We start from the raw sequence: 15,164 nt of genomic DNA, 5'->3' as shown, positions 1-15,164 counted from the left end.
AGCCACTGCCCAATTTCAAAGCTGTTCACAGTGTCAGATAGAAAATAGCAAAAAAACCAAAAACCAATGCAATATAAATAATTAAGAAAGCATCCAATATTAATACCTCATCCAATCAAGTTTCTCATCCAGTTTCCCCCATTTAGTTTGGTTGTCAGAAGCTGGCTGCAAAAGATGCAAATCGTGATTATGTGGCCCCAAGACTTTGCAACCATTGTAAACACATGCAGGTTGCCAAGTGCCCAAATTCTGATCATGAACTCTGTGAGGGGAATAAGTACAATGACCAATCATAAGTCACTTTTTTCAGTACCATCATAATTTCAGTTGCTAAATGAATGATCATAAGTTGAAGATTACCTATAACTTACCTGAGGCCCAATGGTTTTCAGGCTTCTTTTCATCCGTCCACACATCTGAAGGAAGAATAGAAGGCAAGACAGAAATAATTAATGGTGCAGGTAAGAACTACAGAAATATAATCTAGAGTGAGGTGGTTTCCAAACTGGTTCCTCCATTGGTTTGGCTTTGTCTCTTCTTCCAAATATGGAAAGTAATGTTTCCAAATATGGAAAAAAATAAGGAAGTAATGTTGTTCTTAGGGAAACCATGTTGAACAGAACCAACCCTTATTTTTATGGGGGTTTTTTGCAATGAGGGAGAAAATATTTTTCATTAAAAGTTGTGTTTCCATATATAAGAATTTGAGTACATTTTCATAATGTGGAATTATTGAATGAAATAATTCTCAGCTTTAATATTGTTTTCCATCAAGAATCACTTGTTGAGATGGGCAGTATACAAATTAAAGGAAATGGCTTTTCCTTTGTAGAAGAATTCTGAAATCAAATTCTGCCATTCTGAAGTAAGAAAAGGAATCAAGCCAAGGAGATATTCTTATAACATCAAAAAGGACAAATCTGGAGATGGGAGGAGCTTGCGCCGTGGCGATACGGTCTGCAATCGAGCTCCTCGATTGCAGCCGATATCTCCGCCACTGGCCGGTCCAACGGACCTACGCTGTCCCGTAGGGACAGCCATCGTGAAGAGCATATCCTGAGGATTCCGGGGATACCGCAAAATCCCTGGAGAGCCCGGGTGAAGCTCTTCTTGCCAGCGGCGGAGAGGCAGCCCCCATGCTGCTGAGGCCGGGGCGACTCCAGACGGAAAGAGTTTGAGAAAGAGTTTGTCGGTTGGGTGAGAACTTCTTTTTTTTTATTTAATTTTTTGAATTTTGAAAGTTTACTCTAATTATCTGAAGAAACCTGTGTGATTTTTGTTTTGTTTTTTGACAAAATTGACTTAGCGGCGTTTTTTTAGGGAAACGTCAAAGAGAGAATCCATTTTTTTTTTCTTTTCTTTGCTTCCGGACTCTATTGTTATTTATTGGATAACTGGACTGTTTTCTTTTTTCTATATATTCATATGTTTTATTCTTCTTCTGGACTTTTTATTTTTTTTTTTCTGGGCTAGAGGCTTCTCTTGACTTTGTTTGATTTTTCGGTTTCTGTTTTGTGTATTGCAAGCCGGCTTTCCCTTAAGAGAGGAGGGGGGAAAGTGAGAACTATGATACTTTGTAACACTGCCACCTAGAGGCTCGGAAATATTTAAAAAAATAATAATAAAAAACAGACTCTTCTTCTCAAGGACATCCCCTGATAAGATAGAGGAAAGCACTTTGTGGAATATTATTACAGGTGTCTTTCTGGATATACATGGCTCAGCTTTGAAGCTTGTGGGAAAGAGAAGGGAGTTATAATTAGAGCCTTGGATAATTAAATAGAGTGCAGTGTTGTTGTTGTTTTTTTTGAGTTCTGCTAACCCCTTCACTAACATCAAGGTCCTTACTTTTAAGCTTGATTTATTTGCAAAGGGAAGCCTCTGAATTTCTTTTTTCTACTTATATTTTATTTTGATTTAACTGATTTTATTTTTTCTTTTGCCTATTTGGATCCTGTTTTTTCTTTTTTCCTTTTTTATTAATGTACATCAGCGGACTATTTCTTTTTCCTTTTTTCAATTGAGGTTTTTTCTTTTTTCTTTTTTTTCTGCCTGGACTAAGGTGTGGAATCTGAAGAAACTTATTTTTCTTGGTTTTTGTTTTGTTTTTTGTTTTTTCTCTTTTTCTTCTTCCCTTCTTCCTTTTTGGCTTTGTCTTGTTTATTATTATTATTGGGTTTTTATTTTTACTGTTACTTTTTTTTATGGTTTTTTTTTTCTTTTTTTATTGGACTAAGGTCAGGAAGAATTTGAAGAATTTTTTTTTCTTTTTTTCTTTTTTTCTCTCACTTTTGGCTTTTTTATTGTTGGCCTTTTTACCTTGGATTATAATTTCATATTTTTTCTCTTTTTTTTGTGGATTAAAATTTGAAAAACTTGAAGAGTTGGAACCACTTAAAATGAGTAAGAAATTTATATCTTCGGGTGCCTCTATGTCTGCTTCTGCCTCCCCACCATCTGGACAGCGCTCAATTCAGACATTGTTAAAGCAAGATAAAGAGAAAGAAAAAGAACAAGAAAGAGTATCCTTCCAGATGATTATGCAAGGAATTCAAGATCTTAAGGTAAAAATGGATACTATTGAACAAAGAACAGGTAGGATGGAACAGATGATGGAAAAATATGAAGAGAGACTCCAAAATGTTGAAGAGGGAGGCAAACAAAGAGAGGAGAAAATTGGAAATATCGACAATAGATTAACAGCGATTGAACAAGAAAAAAGTGAGATGTTGAAGTGGGAGTTGGATAGATCAGAATTTTATCTTAGATTCCAAAATATAGAAGAAGAAAAAGGACAAGATTTGGTTGCGATAATGGTAGGAATTCTGGCGGAGGCGCTCGAGATAACAGAAGAGAAGATGATGGATGGAATTGATGAGATATATCGAGTTTTTACAAGATATGCGATGAGAAATAACCTACCCAGAGAAGTTCATATTAGATTTATTAAAAAATCTTTGAAGACACAAATATTGCAAGCAGCAAGAGAGAAGCCACTGAAATACAAAAGTAAAGAAATTTTGGTTTTAAAACAAATACCTAGAAGAGTGAGAGAGATGAGAAGAGAATACCGATTCCTGACTAAAAGGTTATTGGAAAAAGAGGTGTCTTACAGGTGGTTGATTCCAGAAGGATTGATGTTTACGTGGCAGGAACAGAGACATAGAATTGATTCAATCGAGAAAGCAGAACTGTTTTGTGCAGAGGTTTTTGGAGGCAGAGAAGGAGGAGCAGGAAAGGAGGTCCCATCAATTGAATCCCAAGAGGAACAAATGGAGGTTGGAAAAGAAGAAGGTGCAGTAGGTGGACAAGTGGATATTAAAGATCAACGTGAGGCAAGACCCACGAGAGTGGTTAAATCTAAATATAAAACATAATTATGGAAGAGAAAAATTGATTACAATGAATATAAATGGACTGAATTCAGCTGCTAAGAGAAGGAAGATTTTCCATAAATTAATGAAATTAAGGTTCGACATAATTTGTTTACAAGAAGTTCATATTAAAAAGCAACATGAACAATTGTTATTACAACCAAAATTAGGAAATTGTTTACCTCTTTGACACAATCCAAGAAAAGAGGGTGGTTTTATATATTAAAGAGGCCATTCCAGCAAAAATGATTTATACAGATGATGATGGGAGAATATTAATGGTAGAAATAATGGACAATAATAGAAAGATACTTTTGATTGCAATTTATGCACCGAATGATAAACAGGAAGAATTCTATAGAAAATTACATACTAAGACTGCCGAACTTGACTATGCTAATGTAATTATGATGGGAGACTTTAATGGAATTGTGGATAATAGACTTGACTATATTGCAACAACAGTAAAACATAACAGGAAAACTCTTCCTAAATCCTTTTTTAAAATGATAGATGAATTAACTTTAAAAGACATATGGAGAGAAAGAAATGATAAATCTAAGCAATTTACGCTCTATTCAAATAGGCATCTATCATGGTCCAGACTGGATATGATTTGGATCTCAACAGATTTAATGTCTAGTATTCAAGAAGTAAATATTGAAACAAGTACTTGGGCTGACCATAACCCATTGACAATTGAATGGAAGGGACAAAGGAAAAGATCGAGATGGACATTAAATAATTCTATTTTAAAGGATAAGGAATTTATACAATGGATGGAGAAAGAATTGGCCTTCTTCTTTAAAGAGAATAGAAAAGAAGACACCTCAATACAGAATGTTTGGGACACAATGAAGGCCTATGTTAGAGGCTTGATAATAGACTATACAAGAAAAAGAATAACAGGAAAAGGCGAACTCTTAAAGCCTTGGATGATGAATGTAAGGGACTTGAAAAAGAATTACAGAAAATGCCACACAGAAAAGATGTTAAAATGAAACTGGATATAACTAAACATAAAATGGACTTAATAGAGAAAGAAGAACTGGCACAGAAAATTAGGAATGCTAAACAGAATTATTTTGAGGATGCAAATAAGCCAGGTAGATGGCTAGCATACAAATTGAGAAAGGAGAAAGAGTCGAGGAAAATACGAGTTAATAGCGACCAAGGTAAAATTTGTTATGGCAGCAAAGAAAAAAAAGAGATTATTTATGATTTTTATAAGCATTTGTATAAGAAAGAAGACATTGATGAGGAGAAAGTTAAACAATACCTGCAGAATGCAAATCTACCTAAGATACCTAAAGAGATTGAAGAAATGCTAGAAAGTAATATAACAATGATGGAGTTAAGTCAAGCACTTAAGAAACAAAATAATGGAAAGGCACCAGGTCCAGACGGGTTTCCTGTAGAATTTTATAAAATCTTTCAAGAATCACTGTTATTCCACTGTTAGAAGTTATGAATGAAGTTATGTTAAAAAGATGATACCTAAAACATGGTCAGAGGCTTACATTACACTTATTCCAAAGAGGAGGTGGACCTACTGCAAATCAAGAATTATAGACCGATTTCTTTACTAAATGCAGATTATAAAATTTTTGCTTCAATATTAGCAGAAAGACTTAAAAAGTACTTGAATAACTTTATCCACCCAGACCAAAATGGGTTTTTGCCAAAGCGACAAATCAGAGACAATATGAGAGTAATTCTGGACACCCTGGAATACTATGAGGCGCATCCTGAAAAGCAAATGGCTTTGATATTTTTAGATGCTCAAAAGGCATTTGATAACGTGAATTGGAGATTTATGTTACTTTTAATGGAACAGATGGGCTTTGCTAGAAGATTTATTCAGGCAATAGAAGCAATTTATAATGAACAAACAGCTAAGGTAATGATGGAGGAGAATTTACAGATCCTATTAATATAAGAAAAGGCACAAGACAAGGTTGTCCTCTTTCTCCTTGATATTTGTATTGACTTTGGAAGTGTTGAATAGAAATATCAGAGAAGATAAAACTATAAAAGGAATGAAAGTTAAAAAGGAAGAATTTAAACTACAAGCCTTTGCAGATGACCTAGTCTTTATCTTGGAAGACCCTATAGAAACAGCCTCGAAACTGTTGGAAAAGATAGAGGTCTATGGGGAGGTGGCTGGTTTGAAAATAAATAGAGATAAAACAAAGATTTTGTCAAAGAATATGTTGCTGAAACAAAGGGAAGAGTTGGCAGAACTGTTAAAAATTCAAGTTACAAACAAGGTTAAGTATCTGGGGATATATTTGACATCAAGATGTAGTACATTGAAGGAGAATAATTATATTAAACTTAAACAACAGATAGCTCAAGATTTGAAAAATGGGAGAACTTACAATTGTCATTAATAGGAAGGATTTCAACAATCAAGATGAACATTTTACCCAGAGTCTTATTTTTGTTTCAAACAATACCAATTAGGCTTGGAAAAGAATATTTTGAGGATTTAAATAAAATTGTTTTGAAGTATATATGGCAAGGCAAGAAAGCAAGAATAAAGTTAAAGCTTTTACAGGATGCTAGATTTAGAGGAGGGTTTGGTCTGCCTAATTGGGAGTTGTACTACCAAGCTGCAAACTTGACGTGGGTTAAAGAATGGATAACATTAAGGAAAACCAGATTGTTGACATTAGAAGGTCATGATTTGTTGTTGGGCTGGCATGCTTTTTTATGGTATAAGGAACTAAAACACAGGGGTATTTTAGAAGACATTATATACGGGAGTCTCTGTGGTTGAATTGGGAGAAGATAAAAAAAACAGTGTTATTTGAAAATTCCAGTTTGGTTATCGACGATAGAAGCGTTCTCTTATCCTATAATTTATAAAAGGAACAAACAGTTAACTATGGGGAATTATTAGATGAAAAGGGTGAACTTAAATCGATGCAAAAATTGGAAGAACAAGGTATACAGATGAATTGGTTTTCATATTTGCAAATACATTCAAAGTACTATGAGGATTCCAAAGCAGAGGGATTTTATGATAAGCAAACTGACTTGGATAAGATTTTGATGGGTACTGATGAAAAGGTGATTAAAAAATTGTATGGTTATTTATTGCAAATTAAGCTTGAGGAAGAACAAGTTAAAGAAACTATGATTGCGTGGGGGGAGGAATTTTGGATATGGGATTGATTTAGAGAAATGGCAGAAATTATGGTCGCAAAATTATAAAATGACAATGTCTACAGCCTATAAAGAAAACTTGTATAAGATGTTTTACAGGTGGCATTTTCCCCCGACAAGGATAGCAAGAATGTTCAAGAACAAATCCGAAAAATGCTGGAAATGTCATCAGAAACCTGGTTCATACTATCACATGTGGTGGACTTGTGAGGATGCTAGAAAATATTGGACTAAAATCCACATGTGGCTGGAAAAAATGACAAAGAAGCATATAGACTTGAAACCGGAGTTTTTCTATTGGGAATACTACCAGATACTTATAGTAAAGAGTTGAAATATTTGATTGTAAATGTATTGACTGCTGCTAGGATTGTATTTGCAAAGAATTGGAAAAATGAGAAAATTCCATTGCAAGAAGAAGTTGTAAAGAAAATTTTGGAATGTGCTGAGATGAGTAGATTGACTTTTGAAATTAGAGAGCAAGAAGATAGACAATTTTATTTAGTTTGGGATCTTTTCTATCAATGGTTGAATGATGAAATATTAAAATATAAAAGTTAGATAATAAGGAATAATAATGACTTTATTTTCCCTTTTCTTTTATTGGTTTTTGATACTATATCTATATAATAGTTTTCTTTGTTTCTTTCTTTTTCATATTTGGGATAGAATTGGTATGATTATAAGATTTGTTTTAGAATAAAATATTTAAAATATAGTTATCTCATAAAGGCATGACCGAATAAAAGTTTAGTCAATTTTTTTTTTCTTTAATAGCGATATTAGGATTTATAAATTTGTATTGATAAGAGTATTATATAAAGTAATTGTAATTGTGACTATGAGGTGAATGCACAAAACCGATGGACCAACCGACTTACTGTGTGTACAAAAATATGGGGGAGCTGATACTTTTATGTTTTGTTGTTGTGTTTTTTATGTTAAAAAAATAATAAAAATTTATTAAAAAAAAAAAAAAAGGACAAATCTCACAGTTAAAAAAAACTGTAAATGTTCCAGTCACTGAAATTTTCATTTTATGTCCTTAAAGACTAAGATGATATTTCAACATATGGTACCATACATCCAGAAGTAATTTCTTGCAAAAAAAAACAAACATGTTCTAATGAGCCATACCCAATCTGGGGAACATTTTAATGCTATCAGTATAATTCTTCTTTTTCAGTTAAGAAGTATGGATGAAATCTTTTCCTTCTTTTGAAAATAAGATAAAGATAAGATAAGTTGCTACTCATGAGCTTCATTTTCTTTCTTTTTTAATATTTTTTTTATTAATTTTCAATAAACAAACATACATAAACAAAACACAAAACATGAAAACATAAAACTTCTTTTTGGAAAGCGGCTTAGTCCCGGGTTACATCTTTTTGTACAGACATAAATTTGAATTCATGCTCACTTTATATCCCATTTCATATCCTATTAACCATTCTACATTTTCTATATAGCTTCTCCCCTCTTTTCACTCTCTTAATTCTGTTTTATATTTATTTCATCTCAATTTAAATCATTATGCTTATATCTTTTGTCTGTTCTGTTTCAATTATCTATTATCTTTTCTCATTAACATAAAATTTTTCCTATAATCACTGATTGAAGTATGATGCCTTTATATCTTTCCCCTAAATTTAACACTTAAAATAATATATAATTTTCATTCTGATTCTGCTTAGTACATTCTAAAGCTACGTACTATATTTTAAAATGAAAAAGAATAATAAGTTTATAATATAATTAAAACAATAATCCATAGCAAATTAAACTCTATCATTAAATCTTAAGCATTTTACACATTCCTTTTAATATTTTATCCCATTTTATAATCATATAATGTTCCAGTTTTCTAACATTATTTCAAATATAAATACAACAATACAGTCTTATGTACTTTTGCAGAATCTCTTTTTTAATTATATTTTTACCCATTATCTCTGAATAAATCCTGTTTCTTTACATCTTGTTTCAAGCCTTTGTAACTTCTCTTCCCTTTTTCCCTTCCTTTCTTCTCCAATCTAGCCTTTTTACCCCCTTGTCTCTTGATCTTCACCCTCTTAATCTCCACCTTCTTCTGTATTCCTCTTTTCTGTTGCTTTCTGGCATTATATTGATTTTTCACCTTATTTTTCCCTTTTTTGGTTGTTTTTTTAAGTCTTGAATTCTCCATTCTCTTTCCCCCCTTTCCCTTTTCTTCCCCAGCTAGAGTTGTTTGTTCATTAAAGATGGCTTCTTCTTCATCCCAATCTTCTTGTTCTTGTAATTTCTGATAGGCAGAAATCGCCATTTCTAAAAAATGAAAAACAGATCCAGAAGAGCCCTTCCCTTCTTGTTCCTCTTCTTTTAGCTTTTTAAATTCCATTTTCAGTTCATCAACAAGTAATGCCATTGTGAAAAGTTTTTTAAACAACCCAAAAGTTTTTAGTCTTTCAAATAATAATTTCCAAATGTCCCAAAGTCACCAAGCAATCCGAATACACACAAACTGTTTCATTTAGCACTTTCTTCTTTTTATACTTTCTCTTCCTGGGGTTACAGTTCAGTTGCAAAGTTCCAATTAGAATATATCTTTTAGAAGTCTTGTTACAATTTAGCTCTGATCTTATAAATTCCAAGCAGCCTCCTCCAGCAAAATCTTAATATTAATTCTTTTCCTCTCCCTTCCCACTTATAGCAAAAAAAAGTTTTTTTTCCCCCCAATGTTCAGAAATCTTTATTGTCCCCTTGGCTTTAATTTTCCAATTTGATTACCTGCTAATGCCAAAACGGGTTTTTCCGATTTCTCTTCATCTGCTATCACCATAAGGAAGGAGAGTGAGAAAAAACAAAGTTTCCCTTTTTACTTTCATTCTCCGCTTTTTCCGATCTTCCTCGGGAGCGATGTATCTTTAATGAAACTTAAATTCCAGGGTATTTAAATGTTACTTGTTATCCTGGTCATCCAAAAACTTTCATTTTCTCAGCTTCCTCCTGCACATTCTTATCCGGATGAAAGCTTCTTTGTGGTGGCCATTGCTGACTGCCGCTCCACTGCTTTCAGAAAAGGGAGTTAAGCCAGTTGAGGAGTGGGGTTGCGATTCTCCCAGACCCCTGCCGGATCTCCCCTATCTTCAGTTACCTCTATGGGGTAACTAATAGCCCCCAAATCCAACTGGATTGGGGGCACTCCAGCGGCGAGCGCAGCAGAAACCGTGCTCAATCGTGGATTCCTGCCGCCGCCGAAGCCTTGCAAACCGGAAGTCCAATCATGCGCTTCATTTTCTTACATGTCACCTAACCTTGTTATTCCTCAGTGAATGAAATATTTCTTTGAAGTAAGAAGTCTGAATGTTCTTTCTGTTCCCATATTATCACTACAAGGTTTGTTTTCAAACTGAGTGAAAATAAAGAAAACAAATCTGTGTTCATGCAGTATACCATAGCATAGCACAACTAGTTTGATATAAAGATTCAGGATTAAAAACTGAACACTGTGAGTTCTAATTTTCCCTGAGGCATGAAAATCAGCTGATTGACTTTGGTCTAGTCACTCTTTTACAAAATTGTTGTGGGGAAAATAGGAGAGGGAGCATCCTGTATGCCTCCTTAAATGGCAGAAAACAAAGATATGATAAAAAAAACTGTTTAAAAGCTCAGTGAACAATTGTGCATCATCTTACCATACAGACCCCCCCCCCGTAAATGGTGCAAACTGAATTTTAACAGGATATGTATCAGGAAAAATGGAAAGACACGGGTCCAGTTGTGTAATCACCCTGCCCCAACTTGTCCAGACTGGCACTGGCCCTGATTATACCATAAGGGTTTTCTTTAACTTTCCTCTGATTAAAATAATGTTAAATGAGGAAATGACAACTTCCAGATATCTTATCAGTTGAAAGCATTGTAGAAATAGTCAGCTCATAAAAGAACCAGTTATTTTGTGCTGTCTGCAAGGTCTGCAAGGTGTAATTTAAGAGGTCAAGATGTGAGTTGCCACAATGGTGCAATTGAAACTCTGGTTGTTTTTTATCTGTGCTACGTGTTCACTGCACATATAAAATGGGGCAGAGATTCAATTGTCACCCTGATAATCTTACTGACCTTGCCATCCTGTGGACACCCAATAGATTGAAGATATGGTAACTGATTGAAGGAGGGTGCTGCCGTGTTGATCATGCCATTTTGAATTTCTGGAAACGATGTTGTTAAGTTCGGTCAGTGGGTCCCATAGAGAGGCGAGGCATGAGTAATGAACAACAGCTCTTTATTTAGCAATCAGATTCTGAGACAGCAACCCTAGCCGCGGCAGCTCTTTTTATAGAGCCGGCCGCGGCTAGGCAGCTTTTCAGGCTTGCCGTGCTGGGTTTTACCCAATCGCAGCAAGCCCCTTACGAACCAATCACGAGCGCTTATTTCGTCCAATCATGGCCCGACTCTTCCGGACCAATAGGAATGCAGGTCTTCAAGCCTGCTAGTATGGAACAGATGTCTTGTCCCTAAGAATTGTTGGGGTTACAAAATCTGGTTTCTGGACATTCAAAATGGATAATGTAAGAAACCATAAAGCTTGGTTAGCTGATCTGTGGGATGGACACAAAAAGGTATCATGGGAATGCAGTTTAAGCTTTGAGATGCAACCTTCTTTATAGGCCACTGTTGCTCTCTACTCCTGAACTCCTGATCCAGTAGCATGGCTAATCATATAATGTTCTGTTTTCTCCCTAGTAAATAGGGATTAAATTGCAGTAGGCTGTTCAGTGTCCTTACAGTTTTGTAAGGCTCCCATGTCTGGTTTAAAGATAATGACTCATAAACAGAAAAAGCAGAGAACATGGAATTGATAGTACTTAGGCAGCATGCTAATAGACATACAATCACTGAAGTGTACTTTTTATATAATGATCATAATTATTTTAAAATTTTCATAAATTAATTGACTGGTGTTTTTGCAATTTTTGTTTTGAACTTTTGTCTGTTGCTGACTGATGACATATTTCCCTTTCTTAGTGTTGCCTAAGTTTCCCCTTTATGTTGCAACCATTATCTGATTGGCTACACAAAAGGCTTTCTTGCAGTCATTCCTGTCACAATGGAATTTTAAAAAAAGTTTATTTTTCATTTATGGAATTAATCAAAGAACTGTCTTTCATAAACACAAACCTGTTTGAAAATGGTACGACAAATAGTGGTAATATTTTGCAAAGGTGCATTTTCATTCAGAGTTCTTAAGTTCATTCTTTGAAAGAGTTCTTTTGAACAGAGGAAAAGGCCACAAAAGGAACTGTCACTTCGTTTCTTCAAAAGCTCACTGTGGAATGGCCCGACTTTCTAGCTGCCAAATAACAGTGTGATGCATTCTTTTTAATGGCTGTTTGCTTATAATGCCTTTCAAGTGAAATACTGTACCGTTTGTCTGCAAAACTAGAGCGCACTGATTTCAGACTGTGTTCTCCAGTAGGCTGACTAGGCAATGTGTGAAATGCAATTCAGATTTTAGGTGCTGCTGAAGCATTGGAAAAGCAAGCAGCCCCAGAAGAACAGTGCTGGTGACTCATGAGGGCAGGGGATGAAGAAAGATACCAAATTTAATTGTTTATTCCTCCCACCCCCCTCAGTTTACAATAGCAATTCTCAGCTGCTACAGTATTTGAAAACAGATTTATTTTGTTTTTCTGTTTGCTTGCTGGTTTTTAAGGGTTTTTTTTTCTTGATCGGTAACCATAAGCTTGGCCTTTGGGCCTGTGGTGCGCAGTTTTCCATATTGCTGAGAAAGGGAGAATGTGCTTAGAATGTATTCCGTTCTCCACCTCTAAACAATGGCTTTTTCTACTGCAAGCTTAAGGTGCTGGACTCCTATGTGTAATTTGGTTGGAAAGGAAGCATATTTAAGACAACTCTTTCAGGGGTGGGATTCAGATTTTTTAACAACTGGTTCTGTGGGTGTGACCTAATTTGTGGATGTGGCTTGGTCATGTGACTGGGTGGATGTGGCTTGATGACTGGGCATGGGTTGGTGGTCATGTGACTGGATGGGCATGGCTTGTATGTAAATATTATAAATATTGATGTAAATATTGATGTTTTTATAAAAAAGAGCAACTTTTACACAGAATCACAAATTCACTTATCTATCTACAGTTGGCTACCTGAGTCTGTCACATAAAATTTGCTTCCAAGCAAACTCACAGAATTAACTCACAACACACCATGTATGTAAATATTGATTTTTTCTATAAAAAAAAAAGACCAACTTTTACCCAAAAGCAGGCAAAGCAGGCAGGCAGATTGAATTCCTCACATAATCACAGATGCACTTAGAGATCTATCTATCTCCAATCGGCTACCTGAGTCTGCACTGGAAAGTAGAAGCTTCAGTCCTAAGGAAGGTTTGGCTCTGCTGAATACCACCTCTGGGCCCACCCTTCTATCCTTCCTGACACTTTTTAAAATGATAATTTTATTTATTTTTCCCTACCTCCACAAAGGGAGGCAATAAGCACCTACTAGGAATATACTGGAACATTTTGCTCTGAATCTTCACAATTCTGGGAGATGAAGGCCACTAAGATTGAGAAAGACTAATTTAAATAGGCTATTACTGAGGACAAGGGAAAAGAAAGGAAAGGAAAGAAATCAGGGGTGGGTTGCTACCAGTTCAGCCCGGTTCTATAGAACCTGTAGCTGCAAAGAGCAGCTGACACCGAACCGGTAAGTTGCTATTTTTTCTTTTTTTCCCGACCATAAGCTGTTCTGCTCTGCCAGCTTGGATTTCCTTGGATTTCCTGCTTTCTAGCTAATCTAAAAGCAGAACCAGTAGTGGAAATTTTGAGTAGTTCAGAGAACCGGTAAATACCACCTCTGACTGGATATTTTTCAGTCTCCATCCTCTGCTATTCCCACCAAGCCATGCCCACAGAACTGGTAGTAAAAAAATTTAAATGCCACCACTGGTAGGGGCAGATATTACCCTAGAGGTTAGGATGTTACAAAGGGCAGGTGCTGCAGCAGAGAAGGCTAGATGGTGCTCAGGACTACATATATTGGGATGGTGGTGAATAGCAGCTTTGTGGGAGAATATTCTTAACAAAAGCAGATTTTTCTAATCAAATGCACTTTTAAACAAATCTGTTTTAAAAAGTCAATTTCTTCCTGTTTTGGTAACACAGAGAGATATAACCACAGAGATTTACACTGATCTACACACCTTACTTATTACGTAGTCATAGAGACCTAGACTTTCCATGTGCACAAGATTTATAAGTTACTAAAAGCTTTGGCAAGTTGCCCCACTCAAACCTAATATCTTCCACAGTATATTGGAACAGAATTATCCCCTCCTGAATGCTTGTTTTAGAGATTCTTGAAGCAAAGATAGTCTTGACTTTCATGTTTCAGGGCCTTTTTAAAAAACCTCTTAATAACATGATTCTTTCCAATAATGCTGACCTTCGTGGTTCAATGCTTTCCTGACAGAGATAAGATACACTTGACCAAGAATTACCAAATAAGAGAAGTCTGTGGAATGGAGACTGCGTTTTTGGAAAAACTAAATGCAACAAAAGTGAGATTATTGTTCTTTAAGCCAAACACACATTGCCTGAGACCAATACATTATTTATTTGTATTATTTATTACCTGTCATCATTTGCTTGTGGACAGGATTTTCGATGTCATTGGAGAATCATGTGGTCATTAATAACTCATAGGAATGAATAATGTATTTATAGATGTGTCAACAGAATTTTACAGCTGTCTATTCCGTATGGAGACGCACTACTCATTTATGATAGCGATTTTGCAAATGGTAAATTTGAATAATATGCATTACATGATGACTTTAAAACAACGTTTCTCAACCTTGGCAACTTTAAAATGTGTGGACTTCAACTTCCAGATTGCTGGTGCGGGAATTCCGGGACTTGAAAAACACTGCTTTAAGAAACAGCTCCTATTGAAAGCTGTAAGTCTCCCAACAGAAAATAACAGTGGATATTCTAATGATACTGCTTAAACTGAAAACAAAAGCCCTCAAAATCTTGTGAATCAGACCAAGGCCCAGCATTTTATTCTCAATGACTATCTTGAGATCTATAGGAAATCCACCCACAGGGCATAAATGATCAAGACTACTCAGAAGCAATATTGTCATATTTCCATTTTTTGTAAGGGCTAGAAGTCCACGATGTGTAAATGCTTTGAATATCCATAATATTAATTTAAGGATGAGCAAAGGAAATGATAACAAGCATGGTGTTGTCTCTATCAGTAAATCTTGAATTCATGAAGGAATTATGATAAAGGATGAGAAAGTTCTGGTCTCCACTTAGTATTGACTTTTCTGTTTATTTGTCTGCAATTACAATTCAAATATGCTTATAATTGTGTAAGACATAATGGTTTTCTAATTAGGGATGAATTGCCAAGTTGGGCATATTTTGTACAGAAACAGAGAATACAATATAACCTGAGTGAATTAACAGGTGATTGGCTAAATTATGCAAAATGGTCCACATTTAAAACAATCACTATTTGGAAAAACAAAAATATACTCTACTGACCTCAAAGTCTATTAGGAGAGATTTGGAACGCAGTTTAAATTTTCCCTACTGATCACTGAATAAA

The sequence above is a fragment of the Pseudonaja textilis genome, chromosome 4 (assembly GCF_049901715.1).
Source record: "Pseudonaja textilis isolate UNSWEBS1 chromosome 4, rPseTex1.2, whole genome shotgun sequence".
Taxonomy (NCBI): domain Eukaryota; kingdom Metazoa; phylum Chordata; class Lepidosauria; order Squamata; family Elapidae; genus Pseudonaja; species Pseudonaja textilis.
Note: the sequence above shows the minus strand (reverse complement) of the source record.